The sequence below is a fragment of the Carassius auratus genome, unplaced genomic scaffold, assembly GCF_003368295.1.
Source record: "Carassius auratus strain Wakin unplaced genomic scaffold, ASM336829v1 scaf_tig00215419, whole genome shotgun sequence".
NCBI classification, from domain to species: domain Eukaryota; kingdom Metazoa; phylum Chordata; class Actinopteri; order Cypriniformes; family Cyprinidae; genus Carassius; species Carassius auratus.
Genome location: NW_020528080.1, coordinates 88483 through 108897, shown reverse-complemented (window position 1 = coordinate 108897; position 20415 = coordinate 88483). Strand labels below are relative to the sequence as shown.

The 20415-nt window shown below is 35.4% G+C and overlaps 1 long non-coding RNA gene across 1 annotated transcript; it reads left to right on the top strand.

The window, feature by feature from the left end:
- Window positions 1-13160: 13160 nt before the first annotated feature.
- On the top strand, window positions 13161-14309 carry LOC113094794 (uncharacterized). The gene is made up of 2 exons (XR_003288161.1): window positions 13161-13712; window positions 14211-14309. It is a non-coding gene; the product is annotated as an uncharacterized LOC113094794 (long non-coding RNA).
- Window positions 14310-20415: the final 6106 nt, after the last annotated feature.

Genomic DNA, 20415 nt, shown 5'->3' with positions numbered 1-20415 from the left:
CATTCTTAAATCAAAATGCATTTACTTGCAAAATTGCATAAAATATTAATTCTTGTTTTCCAAAGTGATTTTTTTGCTTAAAACAAAATAAAATATCTGTCCAGATAACTTGTGTTTTGTTTTTGTTTTGTTTGTTTTTTTTCTCAGTTTTTGAACTTTGGATTGTTTAATTTTTTCTTCTCAAGTAAATCTAGCCTATTTTAAAAATATGCAGATATTTATTTTGTAAACAAGACAAAATACAAAGTAAGAAAAAAATTTTTCAGTATATATTGTAACTACTGTAAGTGCAATGCATTCTTACATTATAATTATAGATGATTAAATATGTAATTCTGCTTAACACAGACCATTTATTGACTTTTAAAGGTAGCTTAAATGTGACATTCAAACAGAAAAATATAATGAATGTTTTTGTAGTGATCCTACACTTATTCTTTTATTTTTTAATCTATCTAAAACCATCTTGTAAGTTTCAAATATAAGGGTAAAATAATAAATTGAGGAATTATTTTTAATTTGCAATATGTTTAATTCACTGAATTAGCCAAAAATAGACATCATCCATTTTTCCAGAGAATTTCCACCAAAGAAAATTTCTAATATATACAGATTATACTGTGATATACAATGACTCATTATGACTCTTACATGCTAATTTTACAGGTCTAGTTCCCACAACGCTAGTTAGTGTCTAACCCTCCAGGCAAAAACCACCCCTGTAAGAGAACGAAGAATCACGTCTTCCATCTCTCGCACAACAATTCGCAGCTACAAGCTTCTACAAACTGGTTTCTGCATTTCCCAGCCAATTGTTTGTAAGAGTATACCATAACCTCAGATGTGTTTCATAATTTCAGTAAAAGCATGGCATCAGTGAGTCTGTTGATAGTCTTTTGATCATCCGAAATAAAGTCTCTGAAGAGCATTAATGAGGCGCTGTGTCGGGCGTGTTAGCATTTCCCCATTAGATACTGTGCTTATTATTCCATTTTATGCATTATATTTACACAATAGCCTTCACAAAACACCTGATGCAGTGATGTTTTATATGTATTAGTTCAGATAAAAAGCCTTCCTTTAGGAATTAAGCTGGAATAGATGCTCCCTGCTCTCATTTCCATAATCTAATATTGTGTTTATGAGGGAGAGTGTTTATGTTGCTGTCTGAATAGAAATGATGCTTGCAGACAAAAAAAAAAGAGAGAGAAAGAGAAGGAAGGAGGAAAAGAAAGAGAGAGTGTTTAACATCCTCCTCAAGCTGCATTGTAGTCTCAGTAGACATTGAAAAGTATACACACATACTTAAACACACACACACAGGCGTGTATTAATAATTTAGCGGCCATGTCTCACTGGGGTTCCCATATGAAATATTATTTCCTTCATTAATGGAGTTTATAAGGGGACAGAGTGCAGTTGCTTCTCTCAGCAACGGAATGTAATTGTGTGTGTCTCATCTGAACTTCGAGTCAGAAACCCTGAACGCTCGGGCTAAACAAGAAATGCACACATAATAAAATATTCATCAAAACAATTGAGCGCTATAATTGTATTGACAGCGGGTCAGGCTTTGTGGTCACCTGTGTGTGCCCGTGCATGTGTGTGTTTTTGCATCTGGCTTTGCTTCAGGGTGTGTGTGTGTGTGTGTGCGTGTGTGTGTGTGTGTGTGTGTGTGTGTGTGTTAGTAAGTGCATGTGTAGGAGTGCCTCTTGAGTGAGGGTGAGAATTGCAGGGCACCTCAAGATACGACACAAATCACGATACATGGCTCACGGTACGATAATATCACGAATACAGCGTTTCTGCGATCATCAGTATATTGCTAGAATATCCTACCATGATATTTGTCTAACTATGAAAAAACATGTCCAAACTGATAGAAAACAGCTAAATAAATGTATAATTTTATTATTGGACTTATTAAAAGCTTACACTTTTATTTGTGTGTAAACCAACACATTTAACTGCTTATCAATGTGCATTTTATATATATATACATATAACATTTCTGCATTGATTATGTGATCGATGCCTACAGTCCACGCTGATAGCTTTTTTCTGGGGAAGTTTTTTTGTTATCATCTCCATAAACATAAAACGCTGGTGGATCTCTTACTTGCTGTTGGTCTAACATAAGACTTGTATTTCTTCTAGGCTGTGAATTACAATTTCTGTTCATCTGACCATCCACAATCTGGGAAGCGCCACCAAATGAAGTCTGGAGTAACTGCCACTCTGGTAAGCCGAAGTGGTAAATAGCCACAGATCTTTTTATAGTTTTGGATCTTTTGTATGTTTAAAAAAATATAAATACTTGGTGCCAGAATTTAGATGTCTCGTGGCCGGAAATATCACAATAAATCAGCACATCGATTTATAGTCCCATCCCTATTCTTAAGGTCCGTTATTTTTTTTATTTATTTTTTCATTTAACAGATAACAGTAGAAAAATAAATAATAATAACCCACATAGATATTTTGAGTTATTGTATACAATTTTTGAGGCAAAATTATCATGAGCTCTGGTGTATGCTTTTGTATTCAGTTTCATATCAAGCATTTTTTTTTTTTTTTTGAAGAAAAAATTCCCCCATTATTGACAATTATGAAGTGAAATTCACCAATCAGAGAACTCACTGTCACCATTGAAATGGAAATGGAAAGGGAAATTGCAAGCAGGGTTTTGATGATATTTGGCAGGCCAGACAAAACCAGATACCTGACTAATGTTACTGTATAGATAATAATAATAATAATAATAATAATAATAAATAAACACACACACACACACACACACACACACACACACACACACACTGATGCTGCATTTTAATATATATATATATATATATATATATATATATATATATATATATATATATATATATATATATATATTAAAATGCACTATTCCAATTCTCACTTAAAAGCATACTTCACTTTTAAAGAATGACTGCCAACTTAGACTGACACAAGAAGCTAATTCTCACTTATTGAGCCACTTCTACTATGAAGCTCTTTAAAAGCTTGACAATACTAAAGCATAAAGCATGTTTCCCTCCCTCGCGCTTGTCTTTTCAGTCCAGTAATCGAGAATATCTCTTTAGAAAATCTGTAGACGTCAATGTCCGTGGCCTTGGTTTAGTCTGAAGATGTAGCTATATGCATTATTTGCATGTTCTTTGGGGAGATTTCTCTCCAGTAGCATTTGTAAAGCTCTTGTTAACAGCACACATCACCTTGGTGCTAATGTCCTCAAGGAGTTATTAGTCTTGTTTAAAATAACACACGTTTAAATAATTCATAATTCAGGCTCATTTAGCTGAAACAGGGTGGGTGTGCGAACAGGGGGACAGGTCTTGCATTATAAAGACTATAAATATTCCATAAGGCACATAAGCAGCTCTGCCCATTTATCCGTCACGTCATAATGAAAGATTAACACCTGGGAGCTTCCATGAAAGGGCTGATATCAGATGACTATATTAGTGTAAGTGTTGTACTGTGTGCATGTGTGTGCATGTGTGTGCGTGTGCGTGCGTGTGTGTGTGTGTGTGTGTGTGTTCATGTGTGTGTGTGTATTTAGGCGATACTCATCAGATTGACTTACTCCCAAATTCCCCAAAGAATAACCTGCCCAAATTGCTTCTTTCTCCCTTTTTTCCACTCTGCCACCTAAACAGATGTTGACACTCTCTATCCATCTAAGAGTCATGGACGCTGCCCTGTGGAGGAGTGACTGGGGAATTGTGGCTGATACACATATTGCGCAGCTCACGTTCGCTGTAGGCACAGTTTGAAGTCAATATCCATCATTTGAATTGCAAATTGGTACATAAACCTATATCACCTCACCGTTTGCAGAGGATGAATGCAAGGACAAGGTCATGGTTTTGGGATCAGAGACCCTGACTAGGTCCTTGTCACTGGCAGACATTGGCTATTATTGTAATTAAAATTTTAATGGACAAATTCATTCAACAATTGCATACCATATTGAGTGCAAGAAATTGCCTATCCACTAACCACTCACAATAGAGCTTATAAAATTTCAGATGTTTTATTAATGTCATGCCAAACCTGTATGCTCTAATTTTCTGTCAAACACAAAAAGGGAATTTTTAATAATTTGCTCGCAGCTTTTTATGTACATACACTGCCAGTCAAACATTTGGAATAACTGAGTTTTAAATGTTTTAAAGGAAGTATCTCATAAAAAAAAAGTTCTTATGGAAAGACCTTATGCAATCAAAGTTACAGTAAAAACAATGATATTTTAAAGAAACGGCTTATTTAGCAACAATACAACTTAAAGGATTATTTATTTATGTATGTATTTATTTATATTTGCTTAATTCAAGCTGTTCTAAACATGCATGCTGTTATTTTACTAAATGAAAATAGAATTTAGAATAATTTAGTTTTTTGTTTTTAACACTGCTTGTCAAATTTTTGATTTTTAAAATGTTTTTGAAACAAGCCACTTTAAAAAGTCACTCATTAATATGTATTTATTTAATCAAAAATACAGTAAATCTAAATTTTGTGAAATATTTTTACAGTTTAAAATACATTTATTTTATTATTATATTTAAATTGCTATCAGGAATTAATGGTATTTCAAAATACATTAACCTGTTAACCTGTTCGCAGCTGAAAGTGTCCTAACAAACTTAAAATTGCAACAGTTCTTTACTTGAGTGTGTTACACATAATTTTGGTGTCTTTGGAAAGAAGACCCTTTGGGCTTTACTTTTTATAATTATATTTATATATTTTTTTATGAATTATAATTATTCCCAACTTTTGAGTGGCAATGTCCACTGAGATTTATATTTATAGTGACAGGAAGATATAGAAAGAAAGAAAGAAAGAAAGAAAGAAAGAAAGAAAGAAAGAAAGAAAGAAAGAAAGAAAGAAAGAAAGAAAGAAAGGGAGGAGTTGTGTGTGATGAATACACCACAATTTGATTCTGATTGTGAAAAGTAGTTATTCAATATCAAATAAAATCATTAAAAAACATCACACATAGTGTGTAGAGACTGCAGATCTTCTTCTTCTTTTTTTGTATTCCTCTAAAAAATAAATAGGACAAGATCAAATTATGCTTCTTAAACTTCTTACAATTTGTACACCTGTCTGAAAGCGAGTTCGCTGTCATGTGCTCGGCAGACGCTGTTTGCAGAAGATTAAGCACATATACCTTTCATCTGAACCACCCACCTGCTTTTGACTAAAGCTCATCTTATGGAATAAATCTATTCCTTAATGGTCCCCCACCCATGAGGAAGAAAAACACTTTCTTGCACTCTTAATTAGTGAGAGTGGAACACTGTGAAAGTGATCACTTTTCATTATGTCACTCATCTGAAGACATTTAGAAATGATCTAATGCCAGAGTATAGCAATGCAAATCTAATTACAATCGCGCGCCGGTGGAGTGCATCCAGTTTGTCAATGTGCATCTGTAGAAATAGTTTATTTTGAGTTGGATGTCATCCAGCTCCTTGTCAAATCAAATCTCATGATAATCAAGCTAATCACAATAATTAAATCTGGTAAAATGTATTATGTGGTGCAAGAAGCCTACATTTAAACAGCCACTTTTCTCTGAGGAGGCAAAGCCTTTTCAAAAACAAAAATTAGGATAAAATGTAAAAATTGCAGAGGAAAGCAGCATCTCTTTAGCCTCTCTTGAGTTTACTGTGTTCTCATTCAGATTCTGAAGCATGAATACGAAAGGCAAAATACAGGTGAAAAGTCACACGAGACGAGCCTTTATCTTATTGTGATTGGCTGAATGTTTTCAACTGCTCCGCCAATTTTACAAAGGAATGGTTTAAATGGATGGACTAATTACAAATGCAATAGCACACCCACACGAAAACCACTACTTTCACATTTAAATCAAAAAGAACTTGAAATTACTTGAATCAGTGAGTGAGCCAGTTTTTAGCGAGCTCCCATCTTGATTAAATTCAAGGTGACCCTTCATGTCGGCAGCCATCATAACACTTCCAGAGTTTGCCAAAGATTTGTTGACTAATGGTCCAAAAAGAAGGTAATTATATTAATAATATTGTTCAAGCATGAGTAAAACAGAATGACAAATAAAGCTAAGATATGCTTGTTACTGTTGTAGCTATTATTTTTCAGGCAAAGCAAAAGTTGTAGAAAAAAGGATGGAAGGAAGGAAGCAAGCAAGGAAGTATTGACATATAAATAGCTCTTTATTAGCAATTTTCCAGAAAGAAAGAAAGAAAGAAAGAAAGAGAAAAAGTGTGCAGAGTAGCTGCAGTACAGTGGCCTTAGGCTGGTTACTGCTACATGAATACTGATTGGTTTCATTGCAATATGTGAACCGTTACAGTGAATTTCCTTCAGTGTGAAAGCTCTTGTCTGGATTGCAAAACCACACACACACACATAATATACCTTCCACAACTGGTTTTACAACTTAAAACATGTGACTTTCAATAATTTTCTGTGACTAAAACGCACACAGACCTCATTTTCATGTACTGTTCACTGCCTTAGATCTGTAAGTACTGGTACACACACTTAAGCATACAGACACACACTCCACAGTCCAATGCAAACTAATATCCTTTTCATGCTTTCTCTCACATCACAAGCACAGACAGTTTCACACCTTACACTGCATAGACTGAAGAACTAGTGTGCTATACTGTCTACACACAAACTACAGAGACCAAGAGGCTTTACCAATTTTCCAGGACTTTGGTGTCTCATGACATTTTGAAGCCTCAGAGTCACAAATATGATATATATATATAATTTTTTTTTTTTTTTTTTTGGATAGAGTGAGTGAGTGAGTGAGTGAGTGAGTGAGTGAGAGACAGATGCATAATAATCTATTCAACTGGTTTTCAATTAATTACAGTTAAAACAAATGTTAAATATTAAAGGAGACATTTTATGCCCCTTTTTAAAATATGCAATACAAGTCTCTGGTGTCCCCGGGAAAACTTCTGTGAAGTTTCAGCTCAAAACAATATTTTGAAAATGCCTATTTTGAGTGGAAGCAGAAATACACTGTTTTGCATGCCTGTCTATTTAAATGCAAATTAGTTGCTGCTCCCCACCCCCTTTTACAGAATAAAGGCAGTATAAAATGCAGTGAACGCGCCAGAATTACATCAGAAAATTTTCCTTCACTTAAAGCTGCAGTAGGTAACTTTTGTAAAAATATATTTTTTACATATTTGTTAAACCTGTCATTATGTCCTGACAGTAGAATATGAGACAGACAATCGGTGAAAAAATCAAGCTCCTCTGGCTCCTCCCAGTGGTCCTATTGCCATTTGCAGAAAATCCATCGCTCCCGGTAAGAAATCAACCAATCAGAGCTGCGGTCCGTAACTTTGTTTGTGTTCAAAATGTAGAAAAATGTATATAATAAGCGGGTACACCATGAATCCATTTTCCAAACCGTGTTTTTAGCTTGTCCTGAATCACTAGGGTGCACCTATAATAAGTGTTTCTATTCGATTTTAGATTGCTTCGGGGATACCGCGGCGGAGTAACCCAGTACCTTTGTGTTTCTTCATAGATATAAACAGAGAAAAGTAGATCCGGCTACGATGTTCTTCCGCAAGACGCAAGCAGTTCTGCTTATTAACCGCTAGAGCGTCAAAAGTTACCTACCACAGCTTTAATAGTTCACTTCAATAAAACCTGAAGAATGGCTTCGTTTTGCAAGACCTGCGCGGGACCTGTTGAACTGTCAGATAAGCCACGACAAGCCTGGAGGAAGGGGATGAGGACTCAATGTCCATCTTGACCTTGGAGAAAGAGGACTGGGCGGGAATGAAGCATGACTGCCCTGATGGCTAGGGGCCCCGTGACCTCCAGGAAGAGCTTGTGAGGGTCATGACGAAAGCTGTCCAGGAGCTGGAGCTTACCTGGAGGCTTCTGGAACAGCCTGTCAAGATAATACAGTTATCTCTGTGCAGCTCCCCTCTCAATACTGTTGTTGTTGCTCCTTCCCTGTTCTCGGCAAATCCTACATTATTCCTAGCCGGATATGCAAATTTAGTGTACCTGGGTTTTAGACACTCATTGGCTTATCTCCACCTATCAGCTGAGAGCCCACCTGACAAGTTTTGCAATTGATTATGGGAATTATGTGTGTGTTCTGTCTTGCTGAGTGTGTACTTGGTCAGGCTGCTCACAGTCTCTCTCATGGCAGGATTGAATATCATTCCCATAGCACAGAAACCTCCTTGATGTCTCATAAAAGCTCAAAAGGAATTGTCTCCAGTTACTACCGTAACCTCGGTTTCCTGAGAGCAGGAACGAGACATTGTGGAGGTCGCCGTGTTCACTGCATGGCTAGCTAAGTGGCGTAATTGCGTAATTTTTGTGTGCACCATATTTTATACTGCCTCTCAAGCTCGTAAGTATTTGCATGTGATTTGCATATTTTGCGACAATTTGCCAGTCAACTGGAAGGGTTAAAAGGGAAGGAGTTCCCATAGCGGAGAAATGGTTTCTCTGACCGAGGTTACGATATTAACCTGAGACATTTTGTTTCTGATTATCATGCTGTCATCATGAATTTTAAACCATATTAGTTTAAACTTCCGATATACTTTTTCTGAGTGTACACATACAGAAGGCAGCTATCACAGCATGTAAGTACTGAAAGTTCTCATTCACACCCAAGTTTACATTAAAAACACCCAAGTTACAAAAACTGTCGGTTATGTTTTTGAAGGTAAATAGCTGAGAAATAAATTGCATGTTTATTTTAGATCTGTGTGGCAGCAGCAATATACAGTAAATAAATAATTAGTCTTAATCCACTGCTCTGTTGTCTCCTCTGAGACTGGGACTCTAAATAGTGTTCTGTGCTCGTCTGTGTAGCCAAAGACAGAACACTTGGCATGTTTTGCTCAAATTTTCGCCATGGCGTTAGAACTGGTATACTGTTGTCGCTTGTGAAATCAAAATAACAGTGCTGTGGGTGGACGCTTACAGATTAAGGGGTGGTAATATTATAATGAGATCCCTTTGCAACATCACTATAGGGGAACGAAAGCAGATGCTCTCATTTTTTTCAGATGCTTGCAGAAAAAGACTTAGTTACTGTGTTAATCTTTTTCACCTTTCCTTGGTTGGTAGATGCACCGGGGATCTGATTGTAGCACTTAAACCTGGAAAAGTCAGATTTTAATGATATGTCACCTTTATTTATTTTTTTTATTTTTTTTATCGCTTAGCAATTTAGTGTGTGGCCATGTTTTGCTACAAAGAAATTTACATTCCTTAAAACTGTGACACCCAAGAAGTAACTTTAATGAGAAAATGTGAATATTTATTTATTTACACTTTGTATTTAATTGTATTCATGTATACATTTATTTAATGTTTATCTACTGTCTATAGTTAAAACTACATCATATAAAACAATGTTTCTTTTTTTCAAACATTGTAGCCTGTCTAAGAAAAAATTAACTTTGATTTCGGTTGGAAGTTCAACCTTTTCTAAAGGTGAAGTGCTCATTTCTTAAAAAAAAAAAAAAAAGTTACTTTAGGAGATTCAGGTCCAATTTTGTACTCTATTTGTGGAAAGCGTCTGGTACATTTTGAGTACACTGGGACCAAATGTCAGACCGTATGGGGGTCACACAGCTAGACAATTGTATGCAGATCTTCATAGACCTGCTGATCTTTATAAAGAAACACTGTGTACTGTAGATATCAGAATCTGCAGCAGATTTGGATCACTAAAACAAAGCCTTCAAAACCCACAGCATGTCAAGGAAAGCATTTATGGACAAGTGGTGTGAAGCATCATGCCAAGGCACATTTAAACTACACATAAAGAAAACAACAAAGTGAAGGGGTTGCGTATTTTGGGAGAACTGAATGCAGTATCTGCTGTTGAAATGGTCATCTCCTGAGGAGCTCTGTATAGATAGTCAGAAAGCAGACCTTTTTCTGGACACAAGAGGGGAAGAGAGGAACAAAGGTCAAATATTTCTGACATGGAGCTGCACAGTTGAGGCTAAAATACAAGCCAGCATGGAGTTTTTGGATGGAAATTATATATGTGACCGTGGAGCAAAACCTGTCATAAGTAGCACAAGCATATTTGTAGCAATTGGCAACAATAAACTGTATGGGTCATAATAATCAATTTTTCGTTTATGCCAAAATCATTAGGATATTAAGTACAGATCATGTTCCATGAAGATAATTAGTAAATTTCCTATCGCAAATATATAAGAACCAAATTTTGATTAGTAATGTGCATTGTTAAGAACTTCATTTGGACAATTGTTTTAGATATTCAAATAGTTTTATCTCAGCCAAATATCCTATCCTAACAAGCCATGCATCAATAGAAAGCTTATTTATTCAGCTTTTCAGATTATTTGTAAATCTAAATTTTCGAGAAAGTGATCCTTATGACTGGTTAATAGGAAAATTCTGAAGACACATTGATAAACTGTATCTTAGAGAAAAGAAGAAAAAAAAAATGGTCAAATCAGGGTTATTATAGGTAACTATAAGCTAGAGCTTGTTACTTTAAAAATAAATAAATAAATGATATTGTTAATAATAAAAACATATATAATACTCTCACAAAATATTTTGTGCGAAAGTAGTTTGGAATCGGCACCCCAAAAATATTGGATTTTATCGAGCAAAAATTGATGAATGGTGTAAATTTTATTATTATTAATCATTATTATGTATTATTATGTGTGTTATTATTATTGATGTTGTTGTTGCTGTAAAATTAAACCTGTGTGTGACTCAAATGTACATTATATCATTAAGAACTCTCAGTTAAAAAATAAACCATCAATTAACTGCAAATAAGAGCAATCTAAAAAGGCTTTATGTTTTAAACTCTTGTTAAAGGAAATAAATCTTCACTGGTTTTCTTTCTTCCTTCCTTTCCTTTCTTCTTCTTATTTTTTCTTTTTTTGGTCAACTTAGTGTTTACACTCACAATATGTCATGCCACTTTTAATTAGAAAGAGCCTCTTAACTTCCAACAGTCTTTCTGACCCTTCACACTGACGTTTCTCTTGTGTGCGTGTGCGTGTGTGTGTGTGTGTGTGTGTGTGTGTGTGTGTGTGTGTGTGTGTGTGTTTGTCATGGTTATCACAGCTTTAGACTGTGGCTCTGAGTTCTTGATGGATTCATCATCAACGAGCTCTGGCCCCTTGTGAATGCAGCAGCGCAGATGCTCAAGGTCACCGGTACAGCTTATCAAAAAAAGAGATGAGGGGAAAATGGGAAGGCTAGAGAGAAAGGATCAATGGAGAATAGTTAGAAATGATAGGCTAATTTGAAGTGACAAATATGTGTGTATGAGCTTTAAAAGCTGTGGGTATGTTAATTATGTAATTAACTAGCAGTAATTGGCTGCCGTTTAAAAATTGTCTATTGATCCTCTTTAATGCAGGGATTTATAGACTTGGAAGAGATTCTTGACTGGGATTCCAGTCTGCCGTTCTTCCTAAATAAAGCCTATATGGATTTCCCTCATAAATATTATATTCCTACACTTGAAGTTTTCAAAACAAAGTTGCTGATTCTGGATTACCATTCAAACTTTCAGCATTGGTGAAATTACATTCGGGAATTAAGCATATTCACATTTTTATTCATATAAATCAAATCCATTCGGGTTTAGTTTGGAAAAGTATTTTGGCATTCATATTTTACTGTAGATAATGTCCAAACGCATCCATTTACTTCAAAGGGCTGTATTTCCCCAAATAAAGCAGAACATTTAATCGTTAGTATGTCAAAAACAGAACAGTTCAGCATGGTCAAAACTAAAAGATAAGTCATGTTTTGTGGGGTTGGCAATAATATCATATTAAGTTGTATATTAAGTCACTGATGCTTCACTCCAGAAAGACAATGTCAGCATTTAGTAAAAAATAAAATAAAATGCCATGGGAAATTCAGTAGTTTATATATATATATATATATATATATATATATATATATATATATATATATATATATATATATATATATATATATATATATATACTCAGACATCAGAACTTTAAGGAGAATATGTCCCAAATGAAGTTAATGAACTTCAAACTAAATTATATTTTACTTTACATTAAATACTTTTAAAACCTTGAACATGATCTAAAAGAGCGTTCCAAGTCACATCAGCACATCAGGAGCCCAAAGTTATTCAATTAATTGATAGATGAAGTTTTGGCTGTGGGAAGAATTGAAGAGAGGATAGTATAGCATATATCTGATAGTCTTAAAATGCTGACATGATCATTAAAGTGTAGATCAGAAACGCTAGCGTGGTTGAGTGTAGAGACTTGAGCTCCCCTATCAGCAGATGAATAGATCACACGATGTCTTTGATTCAATGTGCTGCTTCTGCAATTTTAGGGAGTTTTAAAAGCTTTTGATCATGATGGCCAGCCGATGCGATTGATCTGACCTTTAGACACTGCTGCACTCTTGCTGTACAGGGTCAATTTGAGATCTTGGACGTTTGTTTTTATTGCCCTTCATTGACACCCTCGATTAACTTTTGCTGTATTCCCTGTAAAAAGTGAAAAGGTTCTAGCCTTGAAGAGCTTCCCAGATGTGACCTTTAACCTCTTGAACTCTGGCCACGCCCTAGGACCCACCGGTGGGTCCGCGGGGAGGTCATCATACTATTTTTAAAAAATCTATAAACTGTGAAGCACAAAACTAGTCATATATGGTATTTTTTGAAAGCGTAGAACCTCTGCTTTCTTGCAAGTCCCATGGTATTTGCATTAATTTTACATAAAAGAAAATAATAAGGTATAAATTCGTTCTTCCACAACCACCCCCCCTTGAGAAAATCAGATGAATAATGTTCATATTTCATATTTATAGCACACAAACTCACCAAACATGGACAAGTCACACATCAAATGAAAGCTCTCACTCTCAGGAATGTCACTGTGTACTTTATTTCACCGATCTTATACATTACAGTGACATAACAAATAATAATTTTCAAAAGAATCACGAAAACTGAAATTACTTATGTGAAACAAGCAAACGTATGCGTCATATTTCTGCGCTGATAACTACATCTGTGCTCACATACTAGCCTAAAATCCTATATCAGCTTTTACATTAGATTGTTTTCTTCAAAATGAGAGCATTCTCGTGTGTCTGTGAGCATGCATGGCTAAACGGCACTATAATATGTCTCAGATGCGCAGATCAAAACATGCAATGCAGCGTAAAACATGACCAGTATTTGTATTGACTCTCTTTGATTCCTTTCGACTTGCAATGACGTCATCACGCAGTGCGTCCTATGTCATGAAAGCTGACAGCCTCCCCTCTCCATAGACACATCGATCAAGCTTCTAGACCATTCAGAGCCCGAGTTGTTCCTTTCCAAAGTTGAGGAGGTGGGACTAAAGAAAACGCCGCAAACGGGCGCAGATGATTATTGATGAGTTGATCGGAAGTTGGTTTGTGATTTTGGATAGCGTTTTAGCGAATTATTGCGTGCTTTTATTACTGTTAGAGTTATATGTCTCTGAAAAATGACTTCAAGAAAGTTTTTTGTTGATGTGGAGGCGGCTTTGGAGGAGTTTGATCGGATGTACGACACTGAAACTTGCAGCGAGGCTAGCTAGCTTTGACTCGGTCAGAGAAGCTGCTTACAAACTGGGAGAAGACCCTGATTTTGAGTAAGTATACGTTGTTTGTATCAAGCATTTGTAAGTTGCATGCTAATATTATTATTGCATTAATTTATTCATCGATTGCATTCATAAGTATATTGCCTTGTGCAGTTTATGTCTTTCTTGTATACGCGAATTGCATTCATCGGTTGCCTTCGTTAGTTGCATGCTAATTTGTTTTGCATGAATTTATTTATCAATATTATATATACGTGTACTGCCTTGTGCATTTTTATATCTTATGCATATGTGAATTGCATTCATGTGTTCGTTACATATTTGAATTACACACACGCAACGAACACATGAATGCAATTCACATATACATAAGATATGCAAGGGTTGTTCTCATTTATTTATACATACTCATGGATTTGTGTATGTGTAATCAAATTATTTTCCTCTTTCTGTTACTTGCATATCTGGATTATTTTTGTGTATGTCATTTTAGCATGTATTTTGGGATTGCAGTGTAAATTTATACATTTTTGTTTTGTTTTGCAGTTGTAGCATCCAGTGGTGAAGAATGGGAGCCAGCAAGTCAGGATACTTATCTTGTGTGTGTGTGTGTGTGTGTGTGTAAAATAAAATGCAAGAACAGAACTTTGCCTTATTTTGCTTATTATATGACATGAGTTTTTTGAGGAAACTTGGAGACATAAGACATTCTGTCTCTTTAGGTAAAGCTACAGAGCTTGGAGACTCCAACGCCTCCTTTTGGTTAAATCTAAATAACTTTTGCTTAGAAGATGTTATCAACAAAATTATTTTTTTTATCTTTTTACTGTCACCTAGTGGAATCAAAAGAAACTTTCTGCAGGGAAATAGACCTAACAGGTCCTAAATAACAGACTCCTAAATAAAAACTTACTTTAAAAAAATAATACAAATCTGACTTTGTTTCCGTGTTTATCACAATATAGTAAAAATACAAAAGACAAAATATGCAATATCTTGTGCTTGTGTTAAACTTCCGAGAGTTTTCTGTAAAATAAGATCATTTTTATAAATTTATTCCAAAGTATGTGGTTAGGGCTGTCTTTTAAGTTCAGCTATGCTGGTTTCAGTAATCAAAAATGGTGACTGTACACTTGGAGAGTCTAACGCCTCCTTTCGATTAAAGCTAAATAACTTTTGCTTAGAAGATGTTATCAAAAAAATTCTTTTTTCTCCTGTTTAATGCCACCTTGTAGAATCAAAAGAGATTTTCTGAAGTGACATAGACCAAACAAGTCCTAAATTACAGACTCTTAAATAAAAACTTAATTAAAAAAATTATAAAAATCTGACTTTTTGTTAGTGTTTATCACAGTAATGTAAACATATAAAGTACAAAATATGCAATATTTTACCCATGTTTTAAAATTCAGAGAGTTTTCTGTAAAATGAAACCATTTTTATGAATTTATTCCAAAGTATGTGGTTAGGGCTGTCTTTTAAGTTCAGGTATGCTTGCTGGTTTCAGTAATCAAAAATGGTGACTGTAAAAGTACACTTGGAGAGTCTAACGCCTCCTTTCTATTAAAGCTAAATAACTTTTGCTTAGAAGATGTTATCAAAAAAATTCTTTTTTCTCCTGTTTAATGCCACCTAGTGGAATCAAAAGAGATTGTCTAAAGCGACATAGACCAAACAAGTCCTAAATTACAGACTCTTAAATAAAAACTTAATAAAAAATAATAATAAAAATATGACTTTTTGTCAGTGTTTATCACAGTATTGTAAACATATAAAATACAAAATATGCAATATTTTACCCATGTTTTAAAATTCAGAGAGTTTTCTGTCAAATGAGACCATTTGTATCAATTTATTCCAAAGTATGCGAGTAGGGCTCTCTTTTAAATTCTGGTATGCCTAATTCTGTAAAAAATTCAAAATATGCTGCAGAGCTGAAGAGGTTAAAATTACTTTTGTGTAGTTATGCTGATTAATATTTTTGAATAAATACTTGAATATGTTTTGATTTTATTTTAAACCTAAAAAATATGTTTCTGCCAGAATTTCCAACGTTTTTTCCATGAATGTTAGTTTGTAACTTGTAAAACATTAAGATTCACTGTACTATACAATACATTGTAGGAATACAATTGTAGGTATACAATATACTTCATATGATATGTGCTATGGCAACCTTACACTAAACATTTGCCTTAGAAAAGGTCAGAAATGGTTTGTAGTTTAAACCGGTCTTTGAAACGGCTGATGCAGTCAATTCTGATTCACCATCTTCTGATTAGGTCATAAAAGAAACCGGACAGTGTCAGTGTTACTCAATTTAATAATCCAAAGCCCTTCCTAGAGAAAAGGGGGGAAAAGTACTGTTTTTCTCTCTTCTTTCTTCTCCTGAAAACTCGTATTAGCCTTTCACCTGTAGCTCACAGCTCTGTTTGAATAGCTCCATTCTTCTCATCTACACAGTCAGCCTTTACTTACATTCTCACTCTCCCTCTATTTCTCTGTTTCAATCTATCTGTAGCCCCCTGAATGTCTTTCAATCAGTATGGCAGAAATGGGTTAGAGAGAGAGAGATGGTCGAAGGCTCCTTGGTATGTCGATCCATCATCAGTAGGAGGGGTCTCTACTGAGCTCAGTCACGCTGTAATTTCTCCTTTTCTATTGAGACACTCAGCACTCTCCCTCCGTTCTATTGACAACCGAAAATGGCTTTGCCAACCTGACTGACAACTTTGTCTACCTGACAGAAAGCATAAAGCAGAGGCGCAGAGGCGCAGAGATTAGACCAATAGAGCTGTGGAGATTACGCTCTTCTATAATGTTGCATTGTATCAGGGACGCCACTGTGGTGTGGAGGTTTTGTGGACTATTTGTGTTGTCTGTGTGTGTTTCTATTGTACTCTTTGTGCACTGCCCTGGAACAATCTCTTTGTCCGTTTTCACTGTACTTCAGAACTATTTAAAGATGTCATTTCTACCTTTCCTGACCCTCACAGAAGCTCAAGGTCGTGGTCTGAGAAAACTCATTTCACTTTCTAGATGGAGGTATGAATGGACTGAAAGGCACTGTTTCCTTTGAATTGCTCAAATCTATTTTACTGCCTCCTCGGAAAAGGAACCCTATTCTTTATATTTTTCAATTAATTTATTTTGCAGCTCTTTGTAACACCTGATTCTAAATCTGTTTTAAGATTAAGCTGTCAAATGTAACAATATAGGGATATTTTTTAAATAGATAGATGGATGGATCGATAGATTCGGCTAAAATGTCTTATTCACATATTTGTCTGATAAGTAGCCAGTCATTATCACAAAATAATGCACTTCAAGGTGACACATATTGCAGTATATTCTTTTAATGCACAGCTTCTCAAACCTGTTCTGGAGAGGCCCCAACCGTTGCATATTTTGGATGTCTGCCTTCTTGGACACACCGATTGTGAGTCTTGGAGTCTCTACTAATGAGGTGATGAGTTGAATCGGATGTTTTAGAAAAGGGAGCCATCCAAAATGTGCAATGGCGGGGTTGTCTGGAGGACAGATTTGAGAAACACTGTTTTAATGGATTGTTTTTCCTTTGAGAGACAATAAATACCAGTTCCTCTGTCCTGGTACAAACAACAAAAGCAGCAACCTCTGAGACGGTCTGCCATATTGATTCATGTTGCCGTACTGTCAGTCAGCTGTGTAGACAGGCTGATCGCTTCCTGAGCCTCTTGTGAAAATCACATTCATTATGTCCTGCTGCAGAGCGCGATGTTCACGCTAACAATGCAGCACTGCAGGTATGAAAAATGAAAAGATGGGTTTCCTTACAGCATCCTCACAAAATAACATCCAGTTTTTTTCTCTTGTCCACATAATTATTTTGAATAGGACTCTCAGCCATGTCCTAATAGCCCAGAATCCTCATCTCTTTGGCCTAGATGTGTTTCATCCCATGAGAGTAATTAAGTTACCTGTAAATATCCACTTCCTGTCCATTCATCCCTGCAACATGAGCACGTTTCTTACGGTAATTACATTATGTCTGCTCTTCCATGAAGCAGTTTAAAAACAAATTAATTTGCTTCAGTGTCAGGAACGCAGTTAGACCATACAGAATGGATTATTGTAACAGGAAGCATGAATTAAAAATCCTGCTACATGTGACCCTACTTAAACTATTTCACACAATGCATCCACACCAAATCCGTGTTGACATAATGGGGCGGATTTGATAAACAGTCGTGCCACTTTTGACCTGGGTATTTTAGCACAAAAACTAATTTACTAAATGTGCCGTTAATACTAAATCATATGCATTTCATAAGAATCTTCTTTTTTTTCAGTACAAACACATCTTTTTTTATGTAAATTATTTTCATTATAGAGGGCACAAAAGTCAATGTAAATTGCCTGGATCAATTAACGTTGTAATATTACTCCTACCGAAATCAAGCAGTAAACATGTTGTTTGTAAAAGAGACGTTTGTGTTCATTTTCAAGTGATTACGGCTGGCATCAAATGATGATAAAATGATAGAGTGGAGTGTTATAACTGGGCATAGCCAGATTTAATTTAAATACATCACTTCAATCAAATGCACATCCACCAAAACAACTAGGAGGGAACACACCTGCGGCAAATGAGAGGTGGTGGAGACTGAGCGTGTGCAAAAGACTATTTACAAATCGGGTTGTTAAATTGTTAATTATATGTAAGTTAGCAATGAAATGAATACAACAGGGGACATTTACACAACACTGTTTTCAGATTAAAAAGAAAAGTATATGCATTTTGGTCATTTTTTTTACAAAGCAACAGCATTTTGGGGGCCCTGAAAACACAAACTTTTGAAAGTGTGTTTCAAAGTGCACATTTCTGAAAACGTTATTGTTTTCATGTACACAGATTTGTAAAACTGGTGATGTCATGCACATGTATATTATGTGTTTCCATAAGTTTTTTTTTTTTTGTTTGTTTTTTTTTTTTTTGTTTTTTTACAAAGTGACATCCAAAACTTCTGGCCTTGCATGTATTTATACAGGTTGCTATTTATTTATTTTTTTGCAGATCCATGTGAACATGGATCATTTGGACAACACTGTCATCTGTACAAGAAAATGCAAATGAAAAACGTTTCTTTTTTGTGCAAATGCACCCTAGGATTATATTTTTGCAGTCAAGTCTTGACAGATATATTGCAATTTTGATATTTCTACAGTATTATATGAAATGTATATTTGACCATAAATTAAGTGCAATTATGTGAACCAGTATGATACTATGTTACAATGTGTTTTGTTTAATCCCAGTAACATCTTCAATTTTGTCATTTATATGTTGGGATCCTGTTGACAATGCAGGTAGGTCGACTAAAAATAATAATTAGCTCACTTATTCATGCTGTGATATAGATAAGGCCAATTACTGTACATGGAAAACATCACAAATCAACTACATTCCCATCCCAAGTGTTTTTATTTATTTATTTAGCTTTTCTCATTATTCAGAATGTTTCAATACATAACATATGAGAAAAAAAACGTGTACATTAGATGATTGGAAAATACCACACAAGCCAACTGCATTACCTTTATGGGTTTCTGTCCCTTCTGAAATTGGCAGAACATGTATAGTAACAATTGAAAAATCTACATCTAATTTTTTTTTTTTTTTTTTTTTAAAGAGGTCATACCTATAATTTCCAATATTGTGTCAAAAAGCACCATGAAAATTCTTCAAAAATTCTCCTTGTGTGTTTCCCGAAGAGAATAACAACGTAATGGTTTGGAACAACAAGAGAGTGAGTAAATAATTACAGAATACTCATTTTGAGGTGAGGAATTACCCTGTGGAGTCATGAAGAAAGAGGCATGCAGTGATTACAGACTGTTTATGATAAGCTCCAAAGATTAGGCAGTGCACTAAATTCCCCCGGTGGTCATAGTTCAGGAAAAGCAGGTGATTGGATATGCACCAGTGGAGGAGACAGACGCGGAGTTGTGTGCAAGGTTGTTCTTATTTCCTCTCTCACTCATCCTCAAGGGATCTGGAAAGAATCTAGCTCTCTCTTCTTCTGTCTACCCGCCTTGGCCTCGCTCTTCTGTTCTCATTGGCAAACATTCTCTCTTTTCCCTCTCTCTAACCATAACCTTAGCCTGATGAAAGTCAAATCCAGGTCCAAGCTGAGAGAGCTCTCCCAAATGTCATGAAAAGAGGAACAGAGGGTGTGTTGGGTCAAAGGTAGAGCTATCTAAAGAATTCAGATTTTTTTTTTTTTTCTAAACTTGCAGGACATGCTCTTTGTATTCACTGTGATGTGTGATCAGAGGGAAAGACTTACATACATTAATAAACAAGCTTATAAAAAAGCATGACACCAAGCCAATGATGCAATAAGAAAGCAACAAAGAGCATATGTGTGAGAGAAAAGCTTTTTGTTAGACGGTGTTAATTAAAACACAATCTGAGAAAGAGACCATCTCATCACTCGCTCTCACGGAGGGATTTCAGACTGATGTTCTCGAGCTGCAGTCTCGCACCTCTAACAAGAGCCAAGCTTCTTTCTCAAGATGTGTTCCAGGGGGCTCTTCAAAATGGAATTTGCAGCTAAAAAGACACTTTCTAGCCAGAATGACTTCAGAAGTCATTGTTGAAGCTCATGCTCAAGGGAAGATAGGTTATGGGTCATTTTAGTAATTGAGACTATTTGAAAAGTTAAAACTTGGAAAGAAAGTCTATACATGACTGTCGTCAAGTTACTGA